We start from the raw sequence: 24696 nt of genomic DNA, 5'->3' as shown, positions 1-24696 counted from the left end.
ATGGAAACAGAGATTTCCTCTGCAACTTTAATTCAGCAGCTGAGCTTATAGCTTCAATTTTCTATAATAAAACAAAGAGCACTGGAAGCTGGAGATCTGAAAAAAAAATAGAAATTGCTGGAGCAATTGTGGAGAGAAAACAGAGAGAATTGCTAGACTCAAAGCATTAACTCTTAATTGCTCTCCATAGATGCTGCCAGACCTGCTGAGTTTCTCCAGCAATATCTAATTTTGTTGTAGACCTCCAGCATCTGCAGTTCTTCATTTTATCTAGACAATTGGAGTTAGATGCTGAACTGCTGACCAATTTTTGTTTGTGTTCCATTTGTCTGTCATTGACATTGATCAGTCTGAAGTCACCTTAAAAAGATGGAAGCACTTAAAAAGATTCTTCTCAGCTTGTCCTGATGGAGCATCAACCAGGAAAGCAAAGGCCCCAGTGAAGAGTTGGTGGAGAGTATGCACTCAACTGAATGTTCTCATCCCTTGCTTCATGTTTGATTGGTTAAGTCAAAAAAGTGGCCCCAGATATAATGGGGTAAATGTTCAGTTTTATCACCTGAACATAAAGCATTGCCTGAATGCAATTTAGGACGAGGAAATTTTGACAATTATACCATTTTGCTTGCAATGTCTAAATTTAAATTAATTCTTAAAGAATTTAGAAGGTTTCACTTATTACATACCTATCTGTGCAGGCAATTTACACAAATACCATTACAAGGCTTGTCTAATGGTTATATTTTACTATTAATATTTAATATTAATTCAAAAACTGTGACTGAAAAGGTATGGTTTATTGATGCATTGCAGATTTTTTAAAAATTGGAAACTTTAATGTGAAAGAAGGAAGTTTCTTTCTAGCCATTAGAAATATTAAACGGTAGTTGATGACATTCCAAGAATATAAAGTTTTATCAACATCCATCTTAGAAAAATAATTTGTTCCTTCCAAGACCACCAGATTTTTAATGTACTATGAGTATTAAATAATCCACCTGTTCTGGCAGATTTTAGAGGTCCACTCAGAAGACTAATAACAATGGGGAAGAAGCTGTACCTGAATCTGTTGGTACATGTGTTTAAGCTTTTGTATCTTCTGCCCGATGGACGACGTTTGAAAAGATTATAACCAGGTTGGGAAGGGCCTTTTATTATGTTGGCTGCGTTCCCGATGCAGCGAGAAGTATAGATGGAGTCAATTAATGGAAGGTTGATTTGTGTGATGGACTGGGCTGTGTTCACAACTATTTGTAGTTTCTCACAGTTCTGGATAGAGCAGCTGCCATACCAGGACGTGATGCATCTGGATGGAATGATTTCTCTGGTGCATCTATAAAAATTGGTAAGAGTCTTTACGTTACAAATCAGATCCAGTCTAAGGAATGGATGGCGAACAGTAAACAACATAGAAACTGGGCAGGGAAGAAATGTGTTTTGGATAGTTTTTGAACCTAATTTGGGAGGCACATTGAAAGCATACAGCAGAATCTGAAGGTCAAAAGTCATATGACCCTGAACCACATTTGTATGTTGCTGGAGATCCGCACGCACTATCCGAGGCAGCTGGCCAGTCCCACAAGACTGAAACTGGGCATTTGGCCACCTATATTCATAGCCTATACTAATTGGTGAGTGGTATGCCTCTTGTTTCAGATTGTGTACAACACCTACCACATTGGACACAAAGGCACCTGTTTTGCCTTTATAAGAGCTGCAGCATCAACTCATTTCAATGCTAGGGAGCTGGACCTGAGATCTATTTGCTTACATTTAAATAAATGAGGGTAGAGCTGAGACGAAATTGACAGTACTGCTCTGAAGAAAAGCTCCAGAATGTACAGCCTTATTGGAAGTGCAATGCAAATTGCTTTTAGTGTTACCTATTCACTTTCATGCAGTTGGCCTACTGGTCATAGTATGAGCTCCTCATACAACAGTCAGAAACTGGCCGTCAGATGCCAATTGAAGCTGACCAGTGTTCTGTTTAATTTTAGTTACACTTCCTGGCTGTTGTGTTTGAAATCACTTATGATGTCCCCTGAGCTGAAATCTTATCAGTTCATTGGAGTTGGGCTCAAAGGCAGGAACGATGCTAAAATGGCTGCAAAGGCATCAAGAAGGGAGTACAATATATTCCTGTCACCAAGAGTTGATCTTGGTGGCAGGAGCTGCAGAGGTAGGGGTTATTTAATCAGGCAAAAAGGTGACATGTGGGGAACCTGCCAACTTCCCACCTCCATTTCAGACATTTCAGGGCCCCTGGTGGGAAGGCTCTTGAAAGGTCTTGTCACTCCACCACCAATTGACAACTGAGGCCTGTATTTTTACCAGTAGTAAAATCTGCGTTATTTATAAATATTTCAATTTTATCAAAATGTTTTAGCATTACACATTCATCTTAAAGTCTTTCATATTGTTCAGATTTTTTTTGTTTTATTTAGACTTATCTTTTGTGTTTTTAATGTCAGCAATTCTCTCTAGGTCCTTGTTAGGTAATGATTTATCTCATTTATCCCTTTTTATATTGTCAGATCAGGCAGGTTTTTATGGTGAGTCACAACATAATGAACAGTCTGTTGATCTAATGATAGAAGCTGAGGTAGAGACACTGAGAAGCAAGTTACAATTTACATATTCAATTAAATGACAACACTCATCTATATGGCTGCATTATATTTTGTGCGAAGCTTGACAATGTCTGTGACAGAAACATGGCTGTTGATACCTGTACAATTTCTCTTTAAAATATGTTCTTTTGCTTACACTCAGCTTTTTCTTTTGTAATAGTTGACATTGAAGATGATTTTAGGATAACTTGCCTTCATCATAACAGGAACTGGACCTGGCAGACGAAAGCTTTCCTGATCACAAAATCGATGAAGACATCCCCATTACAATCTTAGAAACAATCTTAGAAAATGCACTATCAAGGCAACCCTTGCACTCAGGCAAGGAATTTCTGAGAATGTCCGTGTGACTTGCTACATTTCATTGAATTGCATTGTCCTTTCTGAACTTGCAGACCTATTACAGAATCACTTCACTAGATTGAAATCTTCACTTAAGTTTCACAGGCCCTGCGATCATTGTGACATGTACGTAGGTAACTCCAGTGATATTAGTCATTGTACAAATTCCATCTGTGGATGGGTGTGTGATAAAGGTGAGAAACTGCCATTGTTATGATCTCAGCTGTTGGTAATAGTGACAAAGTCAGATCCCAAAATGAAACCTGGCTTGATAGACTATAGGTTTTACTTCTTCAATTTTTTTATTGAGGAGGTAGTAACTGAACACATTCACAAAAGCTGCCAGTGTCCTTTTAGCAAAGTTTGTAACCCACAAAAGAAAAAAAAAGACAAACTGTATTATACTATATAAAAACAACATGAAGCAGTCTTCTTACAAATATTGGGAATTGTGATTCAACCTTTTAACCTTCAACAATCTTACCAGTACCAAACTTCGTTGAAGGATCACCCTCTTTCCATTTTAAAATTCCTTGTTCAATGGCATGACTGTACTTAATTTCTTTTCAGCAAATGTCTGTATTTATCCAGTTCTATCTTCTTTAGTTCATGTCCATTCATTAGCTTCTAACCTATGTTCCTTGAACTCATCCATTCAACAGCTTTGTATGATGTCTTCCTTCTGACACCTCCAAATCTTCTTCTTCTGGAGCTTTTCCCTTATGCATGCTACTCAGAGCTTCTTTCCATCTGCCCTGACAATTCTGGAGACTGCTAAACTTTTCTTTCTGAATGACATGCTACTTTCTGAAGGAGACTTGTGTACTCACTGAAGGGTTCCATCTTTCTAAATTAACTTTTCCTCTCTCTCTTCCCCTGCCCCCCCCCCCCCATCCAAGTAGGATGGGACAACTGTGGCAATTGTCTTCCTTTCTTTGGCCCTTGTTTTCCAAAGCACTGAACTATTCACTTTAATAGATTAAAAAAAAACACAATAAATACACAAACACATTTCCATACAATTCACTACCAGTCAGAGAACTCAAAAATGAAACTAAAACTATATCCCTCCCTTCTTTGCTCAGACAATATAGAAATAGTATTCAAACTTAAACTTGTATGTGGTTCTGTCCCCCTTAGAATTTCCAAATAATAATATACAATGAACCATCATCAAGCACTGTTGATTGAAATGTAAGTTGAAAGCAGCTGAAGATCCTATTCTGGAGATCTAATTTTCATCAGGATCTCTTGCATAGGTTTTGTGTGAGGAATACAGGCTCAAATACCATAACTGACATCTATGATAACATTCTATACCAGTAATGTTTCAAGCCTGGAGTATTCTGAGCCGACCTTATTCACATTTCTTTCATGTGGTTATGTTGATGGGAGACCACTGGTCACATCTAGCAAAGCAAGTCCATACATTGTTTATTTTGTTATTGATGAACTGCATTCAGAAATTGAGTCCAAACGATACCATTCTTAATTTAAGGTTTAATGAAAGAAAGTTATGGATAAATTCTTGCCTGAAGCCATTTTGTGGAACACTTGGAAAGCTGTAAACATTTGATTCTGTCTGAGCAAAGGGGAAATCAATGTAAGGGCATTTCTCCTATGTGGAAGCTATGGTTTGCTGCAAAAGTCAGCATCATGAACATGACACATTTCTATGGTAGTTTGGTTGTGCTAATTGGAAATATGCAGAACAAGTTGTAGAAACTGATAGGGGTTACATCAGGGTATTTTCATTTGGCCTCTAGAATGTTAATGGGCCTCAGGAATTATGAAGAAACCCTTCAATCTGTAATAACAGCTAAAACAGGTAGAAAACAAGTGAATGGAATAAAGACATCTTTGTGGTTTTTCACTGGAAAACTATGACTTAAAGAAGGAACCATTATTGGCTACATGTATGGTGTTCTTCTAAGAATTGCAAGGCAGCTCTCCAGGCCCTGGTTTGAGCAAAAATATCAGCTAAATCCTTTCAGCAATAGTAGATACGAATATATCATTTATTAGAGGCTGCTCAGTATGAAGCCACAACATGTATTCATCTACCTTCCAAGGACCATCAAACAGCAAAAGGTTTACCGGTTGCAGAGTGAGCCTTTTATGTTACTCTGTCTCTGTGCTGTGTGGCGTTCTACCTGAGTTCTAACAGCACCATCATTTTCTGCCAAAAGCTGTTTTATATCGATCAAGGCGTGAAAAGGAAATACTGAGGTCTTGCTTTTCACATCTATGATAACATTCTGTTCCAGTAATATTTCAGCCAGAATGGTATTGTTTGGACTCAATTTCTGAATGCAGTTCATCGATAACAAAATAAACAATGTAGGGACTTGCTTTGCTAGATGTGAACAGTGGTCTCCCATCAACATAACCACATTCAGTATTGTGTAATGTTTGAAGCCTCATACTCTGATCAATACAATTGTAAATAGGCATCACTTACTGCATTCTGTGGATGTAGTTCGGAATTTGTGACCACTTTGGATCTACAGTTGTTTTTCTTTTGAAGGACTTAATGCAGAGTTGCTGAGACTTGTCCATGGTGCTAAGAAGCCTGTGATGCAGATGGTAAATAGTGCCACTTTCATACCTAGATTTCCTGCATTTGGTATGAGTTTGCCTCCTCATTCCAAGTTGTAGGCTTCTACCACCAGTTGCAAAATTGAGCTGTCAAGCATCTAAGTGATGCAGCTATTGCTAGTATTATTTATATAATAGGGAAAATTATAGTAGTAAATGAGAAGGAGTTTTAATCCATTGAAGAAAATGCAGAGTTGATGCCAGTGGCCCTGTTTTCTTTCCTCTGCACAAAGATCCTTGAATTGCTTATGTACAGTTTTCAGTATTCCATTCTGAATAGGATTTCAGCTGTGCATTTTTTTAAAGCAGCAATTTTGCTGAATGGAATTGTTTCAGAAATGCATGCATTGTTCAAGAGTCAACAGTCAAGATTGTAATGTAACTATATTGCTGCAGTAAGGGAATTATTGTTGTTCGATGTACAGAGTTAGAATCTGGAATGATCCATAACAGGAATTACTCTTCAGCAGCTGTATTAAGTGTGAAGCAAATCTATTTAGCTGGCAGCATTCTCTCTAAGTTTCGTAGAAGGTGTTTGTGTATCTATCATTGTTGGTATGGCCAGGAACAACTTTCCAGATCGTGAGTTTATATTTATTGCCCCTAACCAACTTGAAGCTGATTAAAAATATATTAAAACAGCACTCAGTTCAGCTGTCAAACATGCATCTTTGAAATTGTCACCTTGCAGCTGAAGATGTCTACATAACCAAGGCCCAAGAAATGTCAATCTATTTTGCATTCCCTATTTTCCTACAAGACTATAATAAATAGGAGCAGATGTAGGCTTCTGAAACCTGCCTTGCCATTCAATACAATGATGTTTGATCCAACATTTCTCATGCCCACTTTCTTGCATTTTCCAGAAACCCTCAATTCCCCTACTGAACAAGAATCTGTATATCAGCCTTAAGTAGACACAAGGACACCGCCCCACTACTCTCTGAGGCAAGGAATTCCAAAGACTCTCAATCTTCTGAGGGAAGAAATTCCTCCTTGCCTCAGTCTTAAATTGGTTCCCCTTTGTTCTGGCCTATTCCTTCTAGTCTGAGACTTTCCCATGAAAGATCCTCTCAGCATTTACCCTGTCAAGCTCCTTAAGAATCTAATATCCCTTCCTATCAAGTCTAGATCCTGATTCCACGTGTCTAATTTTGGTATGTTATAATATTTGTTTCTGTATCACATCTATTTTTAGGTTGGTTTGAAAATTGTGTCACTTAATATGTACAACTAATAATATTTGTGAGCACATTTACTCCTGTACTGTACATAAATGGACAATTTTAATTATCCTATGCTCTCATAAACACCACTGTAATGTAATCCAGAATTGACTCATAATAAATTCTATTAATTAATCATCAAAAAGTTACTGACTTACTCTTAGGGCTGGATATTATAGGGCATGGAGGTGGCTGGATCATGATTGGCTAACTGAATAGTTTGCCAACTCCCGCTGTCAAGCTGCTTACCCAATGGTACTAAGAAGGTGGGATGTCTGCACATGGAGTCAGTCAGATATTTAAAAGGGAACTTGGCACTGGTCTATTTTGGTTATACTACCCCATCTTCACAATGTGAAGGAATTGATATTAAGGAATGTGAACCCTGCAGGGCATTAAGACTTCTTACTAATAGTGATTATGAAATAAAGTTTCAAATTGTAACTGAAAGCAACTTATTTAGACACTTTGTCATAGCAGACAAAGCCCTTTGAGCTAAAGCAATGAAGAAAATAAGGAAAAGTGCTACCTTGGTGGAATAACTGCATTGGCACCTCTGTTGACGGCTGAGAGAAGTCATCATGGACAGAGAAGAAAAGAGGGACATTGTTGGCCCCAAGGTTCAATGATGTCTCCTGCTGAGCCGTTTTCCAGACTTTTAGTGGCAGGCCTGAGGTTCACATAACTACTGATGGCAATAGGAGACCTGCCAGCCTGACAGAAGCAACCTGAATTGAGGTGGCAGAGGAAGTGAGCAGCCTTGAGGTTGCCCCTTGTGTGTAGATCTAGTATCATTATTAACTCAATGTGAATATCTTTGGCCATTTCTATGGAGACACCATATCAGTAAAGGAAAACTGAACTTTACATTGAAAATGGCATTTACAACACTGGATAACTTAAAAACTTTCAGTTTTAGGAGGACAACAGTAATCTTTACAATAACAAAACAGCAACTTTAATCAACAAAGTCAGAAATCACATGACACCAGGTGAGGGTCCAACAGGTTTATTTGAAAACACAAGCTTTCAGTGACTTAGTCCTTCTTCAGGTGTTAGTGAGAGAGGTAGCATCAGGCACAGAATTTATACGTAAAAGATCAAAAGGTCACACCATTGATGAGGATGAACTAAACAAACCCAAGGTGCTGTTAAATCTTTAATCAGTTAGAAGGTTTTAATTGATTAGTATTTGTATGTAAATCCCCAAATTCCTTTCAAGTTCCTGTCCTGTGAGAACTTTTATCAGTGTAAAGAAGCGGTGACATTTTAGGTCAGACAATGCATGTTATGTGTGAGGCCTGGTTTAGAATCAGTTTGTGTTTTGACTTGGAGTCAGAGTGGTTTTATTTTCAAAGTAGGAATTTATAGAATGCCACATTGACTGACTGCCTGTAAATTGTGTACTCTGCATGTGTCTGTGTTTGGGAGAGTGAGTGAATGTGTGTATGATTAGATTCCCTACAGTGTGGAAACAGGCCCTTCGACCCAACAAATCCACACCTCCCCTTGGAGCAACCCGCCCAGACCCATCCACCTGTAACCCACACACTCCTGAACGCTATGGGCAATTTACCATGGCCAATCCACCTAGCCTGCATATCTTTGGACTGTGGGAGGAAACCCACGCAGACACGGGGGAATGCGCAAACTCCACACAGACATTTACCTGAGGCTGGAATTGAACCCGGGTACCTGGTGCAGTTAAGCTGCAGTGCTCACCACTGAGCTACCGTGCCGCCCCACAGATACTGTGTGTATCTGTGTGTGAGGACCAAGAGGGAGAGAGCAAGAAAGAGAGAGAGAGAGTATGTGTGTGTGGGAGAGACATTGTGTACATGAGAGAGGGTGTTTGTGAGTGTATAATGTGGTGTAACACCTCTCCTACAGCCTTTCAGTTGTTTCAGCAGCGGGAGTCCGGGAGGGAGCACGAGGGCAGCCTGGGAAGGTAAGCTTCCACCCAATAAATTTGAGAGTTAACAAATACCCAAGTCACTGCACACGTAGTGTCTCCCACCCTTCCACCTAGTCTAACCCAATAATAACGATTAAGTGTGGTGAGCAGGTAAGCTATTTGCATTTTTTTTCATCTCTTTGTTATCTTTTGGGGTGGTGACCTCGACGCCAAATCCTCTGGGGGCGGGTCGGAAAGCAAAGCCGGAGTCTGTTTTGAATATATAACGGAGTAAACCTACTGGTGCAGCGAACACTGCGAAACTAAAAAAAACTGATTAATTTTAAATGATTAACTAGGTAGAGATGGCAGGCCAGGTGATGTGCTGTAGCTGTATGATGTGGGAGTTAGCTGATCCCATTGCGAACGGCAGTGACCACATCTGCAGCAAGTATTGGCTGCTCGAGGAGTTCCGGCTCAAAACTGATGAGCTGGAATCCGAACTCCAAACACTGCGGCACATCCGGGAGGGGAAGAAATACCTGGATGCTGTGTTCGAGGAGGCAGTCACACCTGGTAGATTAACTAATGTTAATTCGATTGGCGGGCAGGGAGAGCAGTGTGTGACTGCCAGTGAGGCAGGTAGTGGGACTCTGCAGACAGGAACACAGGAGCGACAGCCCTTGACATTGTCACACAGGTGTGAGGCACTTGCTCCCTGCATGGACGAGGAACAGGGCTGCAGGAAGGATGAGTCGACTGACCATGGCACCATGGTCCAGGAGGCCATTCAAGAGCAGGGAGCAAAAAGACATTGTAATTGTAGGGGATTCCTTCATCAGGGGGATATTCTATATCGTTTGCAAGCAGGAGAATCCCGCATGTTGCCTGCCCGGTGCAGGGGTGCGAGACATCTCTGACCGGCTTGAGAGGATACCAGAGAGGGAGGGGGAGGATCCAGTTGTTGTGATCCACGTAGGAACCAACAGGACTAGGAAAATACACCTGTTTTGGAATTATGAATAGCTAGGAACAAAATTAAAAAACAGGTCTTCAAGGGTCAAATCTCTGGATTGCTGCCCAAGCCACATGTAAATTGGCACAGGGAGGTGAGGATCAGGGAAGTAAACATGTGGCTAAAAGCGTGGTGTGGGAAAGTGGGTTTCATTTTCATGGGACACTGGCATCAGTTCTGGGGCAGGAGGGATCTATACCGCTGGGATGGACTCCATCTGAACAGGGCCAGGTCCAGTGTTCTGGCGAAAAGGGTAAATAGGGTGGTTAAAAGGACTTTAAACTAGTAAGTAGGGGGGAAGGGAGAAGTGGGCGTAGAGGGAGAATAACAATTAATGTAAGGCAAAGCAGCAGGTTAGCAGGTGACGAGAAAATTTCAACTTCATTGAAAATTAGGAAAAAGTTTAAAGGGAAGGAGAACTCGAGAGCTATTAGTAATGGAGGTAATAGGACCCAAAAAGAAGGTGCAAAAACTGGCATAAGGGCACTTTATCTGAATGCTCGGAGCATTCGAAACAAGGTGGATGAGTTGACGGTGCAAATCACGGCAAAGGTAGACGAGTCTCCTGATGAAATGCATCTCAGGAGGTGATAGAGGAAATAGTAAATGCACTAGTAATTATTTACCAAAATTCACTAAACTCTGAGGTGGTTCCCCCAGATTGGAAAGTAGCCAATGTCCGCCATTGTTTAAAAAACGAAGTAGACAAAAAGCAGTTAACTATAGGCCAGTTAGCTTAACTTCAGCAGTGGGAAAATGCTTGAATCTATCATTAAGGAAGAAATAGCAAGACATCTGGTTATAAATTGTCCTATTGGGAACACACAACATGAGTTCATGAAGGGTAGGTCATGTTTAACTAATTTAGTGGAATTCTTTAAGGACATTACTTGCACAGTGGGCAATGGGGAACCTGTGGATGTGGTATAGCTGGATTTCCAGAAGGCATTTGACAAGGTGCCGCGCCAAAGGCTGCTACATAAGATAAAGTTGTACGGTATTACAGGTAATGTATTGGCATGGATAGAAGATTAGTTGACCAGTAGAAAGCAAAGAGTAGGGGTAAATGAGTGTTTTTCTGATTGGTGGTCAGTGGCTAGTGGTATGCCCAAGGATCAGTGTTGGGACCTCAAATTGTTTACAATTTACATAGATGATTTGGATTTGGGGGACTGAGTGTGGTGTGTAAAAAAATCTGCAGATGACACTAAGGTGAGCGGTAGAGCAATGTGTGCAGAAGACTGATAGTCTGCAGAGGGAAATGAACAGTCTAAGTGAGTGAGCAAAGGTCTGGCAGATGGAGTAAAATGTTGATAAGTGTGAGGTCATCCACCTTGGTAGGAATAACAGGAAAGTGGACTATGTTTTAAATGCTAAAAAAATTGCAGCATGCTGCTGTGCAGAGGGACTTGGGTATCCTTGTGTATGAATTGCTTAAAGTAGGATTGCAGGTGCAGCAGGTAATTAAAAAGGCAAATGGAATTTTGTCTGTCATTGCTCGAGGGATGGAGTTTAAAACCAGGGAGGTTATGCTGCAGCTGTACAGGGTCCTGGTGAGGCCACACCTGGAGTACTTGGAGTACTGTGTGCAGTTTTAGTCTCCTACTAGCACTGGAGGGGGTGCAGAGGAGATTCACTTGATTGATTCCAGATTTGAGAGGGTAGGATTATGAGGAGAGACTGAGTAGACTGGGATTATACTCATTGGAATTCAGAAGAATGAGGGGAGATCTTATAGAAACATATAAAGTTATGAAGGGAATAGATAAGGTGGAGGCAGGGAGGTTGTTTCCACTAGCAGGTGAAACTAGGACTAGAGGGCATTACCTCAAAATAAAGGGAACCAGATGTAGAATTGAGGTCAGAAGGAACTTCTTCACCCAAAGGGTTATGAATCTGTGAAATTCCCTGCCCAGTGAAGTGGTTGAAGCTACCTTGCTGAATGTGTTTAAGGCAAGGCTAGATAAATTTTTGAACAGTAAAGGAATTGAAAGTTATGGTGAGTGGGCGGGTAAGTGGAGCTGAGTCTCAAAAAGATCAGCCATGATCTTACTAAATTGTGAGGCAGGCTCAAGGGGCCAGTTGGCCTACTGCTGCTCCTAGTTATTATGTTCTTATGAACCCAATATCCCGTTCGAGGTTGTTTTCATGGGTACCGAGTCCGGCTATCAATCTCTGCTCTGTTGTTGTGTATCCTGAAGTCTGCCTTGGAGGACATTTACCTGAAGATCTGAGGCTGAATGTCCTTGACCGCTGAAGTGTATCCCCCACTGGGAGGGAATATTTCTGTCTGGCAATTGTTGCGCAGTGCCCATTCACCTGTTGTTATGGCATCTGTATGGTTTCGCCAATCAACATGAACTAAGAAGGCAGCAAAATGAATGTAGTCAAAGGAGATGAAAATTGTAACAATCATCCTCCGGATCTAGAAAATAACTAACAGCTTGAAGTGTCCATCAACAATCAACTAATACAAAAACGTTCACTTGTACTGCGCTTTCTACTAGAGATATTCAACCAATTGATCCATTTGATGGATCAACAAATATATGTGGAAAGCACAATTCCGAAGATTTTGAAAAGTTCAGTATTGGACTTATAATCAAATGCAAATCAAGTTAGCACACTACTGTGCTATGAGAAGAGCATCAGTCATATCATGTGTTAATAGACAACAGCCTGATGAGAAGTAAATTGTACTTGACAATCTTCTTACAGATTTTGTTCAATATTTCTGTTCACGAACAAAAAGACCAGCTAATGAGATCATGATTTGATAGCAGATACCAACTGCAGGAGCATCTGTACGTAGATGCATTCACAATCTTTATCTGCTATCTGAACCATGGAACTATAGAAATTCACATTTACATTTGCTTCCAGAATTCATTTACGTTCAACATGTCATTGGTCTCTTACGTAAATCAGTCTCTGAAATTCCTCAATCAATTGAGGATCTAACTCTAGAATGAGCTGTCCAAATAGCATAGATACACAGTCTCGAAAAATGTTGATTTGCATTGAAAGCTCCATTTAATGCAGAACATTCCACGGATGATGTGGATAGTTAAAGCACAATACAGCATTCAACCAGAAATTGAACTGTCATCAGAAAAATAGACTGTACCCTTCAAAGCAAAATTTTAAACAATCTAATGCTGCAGAATCTTGCCACAGGATGCCACTGTCCTGTGGAACAGTCTCCATCGAAACTTGGCTAGGACAAGGGTACAAATGGAATGGATCAGTAGGGCAGTCACAAATGCCTTAAACTGATGAAAGGCTGCAAGGGTGAGAGGGAGATCTCAGCTGGAAAAGATAGTGTAACCAATAATTTTAAAACAAAATGAAACTGAAGAGCATAGAGTAACAGATTGTGCTCCAGACACCTCAAAAAAAGAAAACAAAACCCAAAAGATGTAAATTCATTCAGTCTGGACAGAGATGAAAGAAGCAAGTTAGTAAGGAGAGATAGTGAGACCTGTAATGGATTGTGTTGAAGCACAAATTATGATGTGTGGCTAAATTAAGTGCTTTTCATACAAATACACTGTGTAAGGAAGAAAGAATTCGAAATGCAAATTCATGTTGGAGAGTGCATTGAGAGATTTGCTGCTACTGGGGGCTGCAATAGTATTGCACATTCCAGGGATCCTTCTTATACTGGGATCTGGAAATTGTGGTGTTCCTGAAGGGAATTGTGGAAGGCCAGACTCTTAGTCCCCCCAAGACCGGTCAATACATAAACGTGGGTTGTTTATTGGGAGCTAAAAAAAACTGCAAATGCCGAAGTCAGAGTCAATACAGTGTGGAACTGAAGAAACACAGCAAGTCAGGAAACCCAAAACATCGACTTTCTTGTTCCTCTGATGCGGCCTGACCTGTTGTGTTCCTTCAGCTCCACACTGTATTGAGTGGTCGTAGGTCTTGAGTCCTATTCAAGCCCCCATCCATGCTGCTTCCCCCTCTCATCTGGAATTGGAAGAGTTCATCGATTTTGCTTCCAATTTCCACCCTGCCGTCACTTTCACCTGGTCTATCTCTGCCTCCTCCTTTCCCTTCATCACCATTTCTGTTTCTATTTCTGGAGATAGATTGGCCACTAATATACAGTATAAACCCACTGACTCCCACAGGTACCTGGACAGTGCATCCTCTGACCCTGTTTCCTGTAAAGACTCGATCCCATTCTCTTAGTTCCTCCGTCTCTGTTGAATATGTTCAGATGAGGCCAACTTCGACAAGAGATGTCCACTTCTTCCTCAACCGAGGATTTCCCAGCACCGTTGTCGACAAGGTCCTCAACTGGGTCTGACCCATCTCCCGCACTTCTGCCCTCACCCCCTCTCTTCCCTGCTACAATAGCGATAGGAGTCCCCTTGTCCCTACCTACCATCCCACCAGCATCCAAAAGATCATCAGATTCCATTTCTGCCACCTCCAGCAAGATGCCACCACCAGACACATATTCCCCTCCCCTCCCTTGCCCACCTTCCACAGGGACTATTCCCTCCCTAGTCCACTCTACCTTCCCCCCACCCCATCCCAGCCCCATTCCCACAGCCCCACAGCACCTTCCCCTGCAAAGAAAATACATGCCTATTTGCCTCCTTACTCCGCAAACATATCTTCCAGGTAAAACAACACTTCACCTGCACTTCCCAGAATCTAGTCTACTGCATTCGCTGCTCACAAAGTGGCCTTCTCTACACTGGGGAAACGAAGCATGGACTGGGTGACCACTTTGCAGAGCATCTACATTCTGCTCACAGGAAAGACCCTGATCTACCTGTTGTCTGCCACTTTAACACAGCATCCTGTTCCCTAGGCAACATCTCTGTCTCTGGCTTACTGCAGTGTTCCAGTGAAGCTCAATGCAAGCTGGAAGAACAACACCTCATTTACCATTTGGGGACCCTGCACCCCTCCAGACTCAATATCAGTTCAATAATTTTAGGACCTAAACTTTCCTATGTCCCAGCTCCCTACCCCACAAATCAGGCCTTGTTATCACATAGCCTGCCATTGCACACTACCTATTGTTAGTCCACCCCTCTCACCCACTCAAACCTCTCCCCTGCAGAACTTGCAGCCCTCCGCTCCCTCTGCTCCAATCCCAACCTCACCTTAAAACACGCGGACAAGGGAGGTGCAGTTGTAGTAATGTGCACTGATCTCCACATCGCTGAGGCCAGATGCCAACTCTCCGACACCTCCTCCTACCGCCCCCCTGGATCATGACCCCATCCCCGAGCACCAAACCATCATCTCCCAAACCATTCACAACCTCATCACCTCAGGTGACCTCCCACCCACAGTCTCCAACCTCATCGTTCCCCAACCCCATACCGCCTGCTTCTACCTCTGTCCCAAAATCCACAAACCTGACTGCCCTGGTCAACCCATTGTCTCTGCCTGCTCCTACCCCACCAAACTCATCTCCATCTATCTGGACTCCATTTTCTCTCCCTTGGTCCAGGAACTCCCTACCTACATCCGTGACACCACCCACGCCCTCCACTTCCTCCAGAACTTCCAATTCCCCGGTCCCCAACACCTCATTTTTACGATAGACTTCCAGTCCCTATACACCTGCAATCCCCAGGCAGATGGCCTAAAGGCCCTCTACTTCTTTCTATCCTGCAGGCCTGACCAGTTCCCCTCCACTGACACCCTCATTTGCTTGGCCAAACTCACCCTCACCCTCAACAACTTCTCTTTCAATTCCTCCCACTTCCTACAGACAAAGAGGGTGGCCATGGGTACCCACATGGGCCAAGCTATGCCTGCCTCTTTGTAGGGTATGTGGAACAGTCCCTCTTCCATACCTACACTGGCCCTAAACCCCACCTCTTCCTCCGTTACATTGATGACTGTATCGGCACCGCCTCATGCTCCTATGTGGAGCTCAAACAGTACATCCACTTCACCAACACCTACCAGCCCAACCTTAAGTTCACCTGGACCATCTCTAACACCTCTGTCGCCTTCCTGGACCTCTCTGTCTCCATCTCAGGCAACCACCTAGCAACCAATATCCAATTCAAGCCGACAGACTCCCACAGCTACCTAGAATACACCTACTCCCACCCACCTTCCTGCAAAAATGCCATCCCCTATTCCCAATTCCTTCACCTCTGCAGCATCTGCACCCAGGATGAGGCATTCCACTCCCATATACCCCAGATGTCCTCATTCTTCAAGGACCGCAACTTCCCGCCCGCAGTGGGCGAGAACGCCCTCAACCGTGTCTCCCGCATTTCCCGCAACTCATCCCTCACACCCTGTCTCCATAATAACCACCAAAAGAGAATCCCCCTTGCCCTCATGTACCATGCACCAACCTCCGGATACAACTCATCATCTTCCAATGCTTCTGCCATCTGCAATCCGATCCCACCACCAAAGATATTTTTCCATCCCCACCCTTGTCTGCTTTCCGGAGAGACCACGCTCTCCGTGACTCCCTTGTCGGCTTTACACTCCCCACCAGCCCCAACACATGCGGCACTTTCCCCTGCAACTGCAGGAAGTGCTCCACTTGCCCCCACACCTCCTCCCTCATCCTCATCCCAGGCCCCAAGAAGACTTTCCACATCTGCATATCTGCTGATGTGGTATACTGCATCTGCTGTACCCGTTGTGGCCTCCTCTACATCAGGGAAACCAAGCAGAGGGAGGCTTGGGGACCACTTTGCAGAACACCTATGCTTGGTTCGCAATAAACAACGGCAGCTCTCAATCACGAACCATTTCAACTCCCTCTCCCATTACTCAGACGACATGTTCATCCTGGGCCTCCTGCAGTGCCACAATGAATGCACCCGAAGGTCGCAGGAACAGCAACTCATATTCCGCTTGGGAACCCTGCAGTCCAATGGTATCAATGTGGATTTCACAAGCTTCAAAATCTCCCCCTCCCCCACCGCATCCCAAAAGCATCCCAGCTCGTCCCCGCCTCCCTAACCTGTTCTTCCTCTCACCTATCCCCCCATCCCACCTCAAGCCCCACCCCCATTTCCTACCTACTAACCTCATTCTGCCCCCTTGACCTGTCCGTCCTCCCTGGACTGACCTATCTCTTCCCTAACTCCCCACCTACACTCACCTTTACTGGCTCCATCCCCACCTGTTTGACTTGCCTGTCTCCTCTCCACCTATCTTTTCCTCTATCCAACTTCAATCCGCCTCCCACTCTCTCCCTATTTATTTTGGAACCCTCTGCTCCCCCCCATTTCTGATGAATGGTCTCGGCCCGAAGCATCAGCTTTCCTGCTCCTTTGATGTTGCTTGGCCTGCTGTGTTCATCCAGCTCCACACCCTCACCCCACCACTAACAGGTATTCACCCTCCCAGTCTGATGGTTATCAATTCCTATTCAACTGTTCTCTCTCAGGGCTCTATCTTTTATCTTATCATTTATTCCCTGCTACCCTACATTTCCCCAGCTACCATCAATTCTGAGGAAGGGTCACCAGACCCAAAACGTTAACTTTGATCTTTCTCTTCACAGCTGCTGCCAGACCTGCTAAACTTTTCCAAAAGCTTCTGTTTTTGTTGCTGTATTGACTGGATTGTTTACCTGATGTTTGCGATATTGCTTATGCTGATTTATTTAGGGCTACTCTGAGCAGCTGTAAAGCTTGTTCAGTAGTGCACCCCTTTCAATCAGTAGAGATCTCTGAACAATCTTCCACCCACAGTTTCTCTGGCACCATTTGCTGCACCCCCATTCCTGTGCCCCTGACACCCTCAGCTTTGCTGCACTCCACTCGCACACTCCCAGCCCTGCTCAGTGTTCACTCCTCCTAATTCCCTCAGTATTCCCACCCCCCACCCCCTCCTCTCCTGCACCTCCAGCTCCTCAGTTCTCTGATATCAGACAGAAGACAAAGGGGGAAATTGGCTGTGAGTTGAACCATGGACAACTGGAAGGGGCTAGTGAAGGGAGTGGTCCAGGGTTGCTGAGTCTAGAATTAAAAGTTGAATGAAAGCAACTTTGAAGGCACTAGTAAACACCTATGAGCACTTGCAAATAGTGGAAACCACTGGTAAACACTTGAAACCACCGGTAAACATTTAGAAACACTTAAAACTAGACCAGTAATTGAAAGTGTTTACAATTTTGAAGTAGTAAACAAAAACTGCTTTAAAGTTTTTTTTTCAAAAATAGCACCTACCAGCAAACTCGAACATTGTTTGAGGTCATTAGGCCCAATGGTTTTTCCAATGAGATGAAAGAGTGCTCCGCTTCACCACTCCTGCTCTTTGCCACCAGGCCTCAGGAATCTCCTGACATCCTCACTGTTTCATCCTGCAGCTGGGGGGAGCAGATCATAACTGCAGTCATTGTAAGATATCAAAAGGCACTCTTAAACATCAGAAAATACTGTGAGCAAAACAAACTGAAGAACTGCAGATGCTGGAAATCAGAAACAAAAATATAAACTCAGCAGGTCCAACAGCATCTGTGGAGACCAAGCAGAGCTAATGTTTCGGGTCAGGTGACCCCTCTTCAGAACTTTAGGAAATACAGTGGATGCCTTCAGAAGCTTCATAAATGATAACAATGAACTCAATGGGGTGCCCAGTGGTTAGCACTGCAGCCTCACAGCACCAGGGACCCAGGTCCAGTTCCAGCCTTGGGAAACTGTCTGTGCGGAGTTTGCACATACTCCTCCGGGTGCTCTGGTTTCCTCCCATAGTCCAAAGATGTGCAGGCTGGATGGATTGGTCATGCCAAATTGCCCATAGTGTTCAGGGGTGTGTGGGTTATAGGGGGATGGGTGTGGGTGGGATGCTTCAAGGGGCGGTGTGGACTTGCTGGGCTGAAGGGCCTGTTTCCACACTGTAGGGAATCTAATCTAAAAAAAAACAATATGAGGAGTCTAATTAGATGGCAGTGAAGTGGTTAATTTCCCAAAGCACTGACAGATGATTTTCAGCTTCCAAAATTAAGATTCCTGATTTTACTCTTCAAGAAAATTACTGTCAATGTTGGGGACAACATCTATTGTGATGATGGCCTCTTTCACAGTCAAGCATGGGGTATTACTTTTTTATTTTAAGAACAAACTGCTTTGAAGATTTAATGCTTAATATTAGATTGAGCAAGCATAGCCTTATTAGCATTTTATACTGCAAGCCTTGCTAGACAGCAATACGGAACTGAATCTGATTTACATCGTGGCCCTGTATCTTTCCTAGCTCCTGTAGAATTAAAATCAACATTCATGCATTAATGTTCTATTAACATTTTGTTAAAAGGATGGCGGGCGTTGCTCTTTCTGGTAGGTGTAATGTTATTTTGTGCCTTAACCCATTTAAACACATTAGTCAATATGCATATAAGTTGTGTGTGCACACAAACAATGCACATTTCAAATCAGAGAACTATCACAAAAGTCCTAAGTATTGTAAAATCAACATTTGTACAGAGTCAAAAGTGTTAAAATTACAAAATAGTTAACTGTGAGTATAGTTGCTGCAAACAAAGAGTCAAGGGTCTGCCAGAGAAGGATAAGATTTTTTTTCTCTCTATTTTCCATTATAAGGGTCACTGACGTAAAAAGGATCTTGGAATCACGGAATTATTGTTATAGGCAGGATATAAAGGGTCAACATGACAATTCCTTAAGCAAGCTGTTGTGCTTGAACATATTGTAATAAAAACATAAGAACCTAAGAACTAGGAGCAAGAGTAGGCCATCTGGCCCCTCGAGCCTGGTCCACCATTTAATAATGGCTGATCTTTTTGAGACTCAGCTCTACTTATCCGCCCACTCAACATAACCCTTAATTCCTTTACTGTTCAAAAATTTATCTAGCCTTGATTTAAACACATTCAGTGAGGTAGCTTCAACCACTTCACTGGATAGGAATTCCACGGATTCACAACCCTTTGGGTGAAGAAGTTCCTCCTGACCGCAGTCCTACATCTGCTTCCCTTTATTTTGAGGCCATGCCCTCTGGTCCTAGTTTCCTGCCTCACTGCCTGGACCTAATCTATTCCCTTCATAATCTTATATATTTCTATAAGATCTTCCCTCATTTTTCTGAATTCCAATAAATATAATCCCAGCCTACTCAGTCTCTCCCCATAATCCAACCCTGTCAGCTCTGGAATCAACCAAGTAAATCTCCTCTGCACCCCCTCCAGTGGGTGTATATCTCTTCTCAAGTAAGGAGACCAAAACTGCACACAGTACTCCAGGTATGGCCTCACCAGGACCCTATACAGCTGCAGCATAGCCTCCCTGTTTTTAAACTCCATCCCTCTAGCAATAGCAGACAAAATTCTATTTTCCTTTTTAATCACCGGCTGCACCTGCATTCCCACCTTCAGCAATTCATGCACAAGGACACCCAAGTCCCTCTGCATTGCAGTGTGCTGCAATTTTTTTACCATTTTAAACATAGTCCATTTTCCTGTTATTCCTAGCAAAGTGGATGACCTCACACTTATCAACATTGTACTCCGCCTGCCAGACCTTTGCCCACTCACTTAGACTATGTATATCCCTCTGCAGACTATCAGTGTCTTCTGCACACTTTGCTCTACCAAGCTGAATTCAATGGTCTTGTGCTCTCAGGCTGAGACTCATTCTAAAGGAACTGGGATTGATATAAGGCCACACCATATTTGAGTTTGGGGAGGTTGTCTATTAGAAGCTGCTGGGTGAGGTGGTGGTATAGGGGTAACATCACTGGACTAGAAATCAAGAACCCAGGCTTCTATTCTGGGGAGACATAATGGGAACTGCAGACGCTGGAGAATCCAAGATAATAAAATGTGGAGCTGGATGAACACAGCAGGCCAAGCAGCATCTTAGGAGCACAAAAGCCGACGTTTCGGGCCGAGACCCTTCATCAGAAAAAGAAACTTCATGAGAAACCTTTTCCGATGAAGGGTCTCGGCCCGAAAAGTCAGTTTTTGTGCTCCTAAGATACTGCCTGGCCTGCTGTGCTTATCCAGCCTCACACTTTGTTATCTGCTATTCTGGGGGCGTGGGTTTGAATCTCACCATAGTAAAATTCAATCAAAATCTGGAAACGAAGTAGTTAACATAATTGTGATTGTGTAACCATTGTCATAAAAACCCATCTGATTTATTCATAGCCTTTAGAGAAGAAAACCTGTTGTCTTTACCTGGTTTGGTCTACATGTGACTCCAGATCCAGTGCAATGTAGTTGACTCTTGACGGCCCTTTTGGCAATTCGGGATGGGCAATAACTACTAGACTATGCAATAACACCCATGCCCAATGAATAACTAAAAGACCTGATGTGGCTGAATTGACCCTTTTATCCATGTTATCATTGAAAATTACAGATGATGATGATTCCGTTCACTGTGTAAGACTGTCATTTGGGTACAGGATTGAAATTTCCGAATGATACTAAATGGGTGGAATCGGTACCTCCTTTGAAAAGCTAAAAAGGTGCAAAGAAATGTTAGTAATTTGGAGAAATGGGTTAAAAGTGGCAGATCTAATGAAGTAAAAATTAGTATGTGTTGTGCTAATGTGCAATACTAGCAGAAAATAGCAGGGTGAGGAGCAGGATGGGCTGCGCCAAATTTGTGCCATCATTATGAGGGATTCCAGACTGCTACCATATCAGGTGTTTGGCTCCTTGAATATGTAACTTCAGGGCTGACTACCTTTGAAATGACTCCTGTAGCAAAATTATCTCAGTTTAACATCTTAATTGAAAGATGGCACCTTTGACAGTGTAGACTCCTTCATTACTGCACAGTCTTTAGCCTAGACTATGTACAAAAGTCTTTGGAGTTGCGAAAGGTCATGTGAACTCTGTTTCTCTCTCCACAGGAAAACCCAATCTGTTGAGTATTTCCTGTTTTTGTTCTGATTTCCCTAATGCATGACTTCCTGACTCAGAAGCTGATGGGAGAGCTTCAATGTGTTGAAAAGAGCATACACCTTTGACTCCTCATTGGCAACTTGATTTCTTGGTTTCCCAGGCCAGTGAGTACACCAGCTACATCCCTGTGATACAGGAATTCTTCATTCCAGTAGCAATGTAGGTAACTCTTCCTGACTGACCATTTGAAATGTGTGTGGTAAATTTTGAGTATTTATGACAGAAAATCATTCATGGTTTGGAGAAAATCACCTTAGATGAAATTAATACCTTTACTAAGCCCTGTTATATACGATGGGCTGAATACTACATTTCTTTGCTAAGTGTTAGTTGTGTCAAGTTTTTGCTTGTGTTTTTCACTGTGGGGCCTAGTGAAATCACTTACCATTGCTTTGGGCTCCATCTTGCATGATTCCAGGCCCATCTTACCAGACATTGTTCCAAGAACAGCTCATTGCTCAGCATATATCCACTGAAAGGTAGCCCAGGGGCCTGCCCCATTTTTAAAAAGCTGCTGAACACCTGGATAGCACTGGCATTCCGAAACTGTCCTGCTCAGTAATGGATATTCAGTTGGAACTTGTTGAAGAAGGGAAGATGGCTCCAGGACTCGCCAAAGGGACATGAAGTTTCTGATGGTAGGGGTGGGGTAGCAGAGGGCTGGTGAATGAAGCCATGACACCTGTCAGCCTGATCGAAGAGGACTACCTGGGTCCCTGCAATTTCTACAGAGGTCCAGAGGAATGGTAAACAGTCTCGCAATGAACTTCTCCGTCCTGCCAAGCTGAGTGCCTTGCTCGTCTCTTTTCTACCTCATGTTAACTTTATCTTTGCCTTTGCACACTCCTCCCACCAGAGCTTATTCTCTGCCACCATCACTATTACCTACAATATCTTCCCTCACTTGCTCTCATTGCCTGATAAACTCCCACATCACTAACATCGCCTCTGTGCAGTCTGCTCAACCACGCAGGAAATCTCAGCATCTCCACAAGCTCTCATTTTCACCACTTCCATTTCTGTCATTTCAGGAGCAGACATTCCACACCAGGGCAGAACAGACCCAGGCACCTGGTGGGGTGCCCTACATAAGGCTTCTAACTCCCTACAAGGAGAGAATCCTGGCCCTGGCAGGAAAAGACTGGGACCGCTCCTGCAGGGATGCAGAGACATCATGTCCCATCAACTGAGTAAGTACCAGTCTTCGTTCTGCTCCATCTCTCCCAGTAACCCCACTGTCAGTGTTATTCACCGTCCACTACTTCTAACAACGGGCAGTGATGCCTTCTCTCTCTAGGTGTCTTGCAGGTACCAGTGGGATGTTCATGACCTTGCCAAGCCACCTCCCGTACTTCTGAGGAAGAGCATACTGAGACCTCGGAGGAAGCATTGAAAAGGCTGCCTCCTACATCCTCCAACACCCCAGCCACAGACACCTCAACGGAAATATCAGGCTTGGAAAGCTTAGACACCACATTCTGATGGGCACCTTGGTGTGACAGCTCTGTGCCTGGCAGAGAGAGAAATGCCTCAGAGTTCTGGCACTTGGAGGTATATCAGAGACCAGGCTCTTGCTCAGTCCCAGGCCAGATAATCAGGGATTTTGTCTATGTGCACAGAGAAGACCAGGAGCAATGGGAGAGGTCATGATTTTGTAGCATTATCACTAGATCTTGATCTGGAGACCCCGTGATGTTCTGGGGACCCAGCTTCAAAACCTGCCAGAGTAGAAGGTGAAATTAGAATTCAATAAAAATTTAAAAATCAAACGATGACCATGGAACCATTGTCAATTGTCCTAAAAACACAGCTGGACCACCAATGCCTTTTAGGGAGGGAAACTGCTGCCTAGTCTACATCTGACTCCAGACCCATACCAATGAGGTTGACTCTTAACCGCCCTCTAGGCAAATAGGAATGAGCCATAAATGCTGGCACAGCCAGTTACTGCCAATTCCTATAAATGAATAAAGGAGGCAGGGTTTTGAGATACAATGGCCCTCATTGCCCAGAAGTTGCAGCAGTGCAGTGTGTCATGTGATTGCCTGGCCGCCTTCATAGACAGATTGACAGTGGAGAGCCAAGTTGAGCATCCTGAGGGATTGCAAGACAGATGCAAACACCTACACTCCATTTCCCCAGATATTGGTCCTCAGGACTGAAGGCAAGGCAAAAGGGGGACAGAGAGCGTAGTGAGCACCCCCAATACCTTTCCGTCAAGAAGATAGGGTGAACCAATTGTAAGAGGAACTACATACAGGCTTGTTAAAAACCTTCTAACAGGGCTCTCCATAGGTGGCCAGGCCCTCCACCTACACTGTGTCTGCCCCCCTTTGACCCTGCATGCTCAACACAAAGCAGGTTAACCTGCCTCTGACAAGGGGAGACCCTCTGCAATTCAGCTGACCAAACCTTCAACGTCAATGGGCTCCATTGGCAAGAGAGCTTCCTCCATCCCAACTGCAGAGCCAGGTACTACACTATGTTGTAGTAGCCAGGAAAGAAAGAAAAAAAAACTTTTCAAATGACTTTGGCAGCACAAATGATAACTCACTATTTTTGCATAATTACATTTGTTGTTTTGAGTCTTCGAGTAGCCCAGACTATAACTGTGTGAGCATGATGCCTAGCTTCATGTCTGCATGGGATATACCATGGAGTCATGTCTGTGTTGAGAAGCTACTGCAGCCGGTGGAAACAAGAGGAACAAGATATTTACGGACCAAAGCTAGTTCAGCTAGTACCATTGTTCCTCTTAGTCAAACCTCCCTATTCTCTCCCTGGACTCTGTGTGTAGTAATATTGGTGTAAATGTAGTGGTCAGCAATGTCTGGGGTTGCGAGATGGACAGCAAATAGGAAGCCAATGTATTAGAATTGCCATAGATTAGGAACCTCACAGAGCACTAATCTGTGTAAAGTGTTGTTTTCCTTTAAAGAACCTCACATTGGTGGGTCCTGCTGCCCCCTCCCTCACAAGTTGAGTCACTTACCATGCATACTTTGGGTAAGGCTGCATACAATTTTTTTCCCCATTCTGTACATTTGATTTCCAGCATGATGAAAGACAGTAGCGAGTGCTCCCCAGTTGGTGCCTTCCAGCCTTCT

At 43.3% G+C, this 24696-nt stretch overlaps 1 long non-coding RNA gene across 1 annotated transcript in view; it reads left to right on the top strand.

Annotated features, from left to right (window-relative positions):
• The window catches only part of LOC132206176 (uncharacterized), a 45294-nt gene extending 21725 nt beyond the window's left edge, over window positions 1-23569 (top strand). Inside the window, exons 2-3 of the long non-coding RNA XR_009442886.1 lie at window positions 22621-22779; window positions 22887-23569. This is a non-coding gene — a long non-coding RNA (uncharacterized LOC132206176). The remainder of the gene's footprint in view (window positions 1-22620; window positions 22780-22886) is intronic.
• Window positions 23570-24696: the final 1127 nt, after the last annotated feature.

This window comes from Stegostoma tigrinum, chromosome 33 (assembly GCF_030684315.1).
Source record: "Stegostoma tigrinum isolate sSteTig4 chromosome 33, sSteTig4.hap1, whole genome shotgun sequence".
In the NCBI taxonomy this organism is placed as follows: Eukaryota; Metazoa; Chordata; class Chondrichthyes; order Orectolobiformes; family Stegostomatidae; genus Stegostoma; species Stegostoma tigrinum.
The sequence above is the reverse complement of the archived record's forward strand: the minus strand, read 5'-3'. Positions and strand labels throughout refer to the sequence as shown.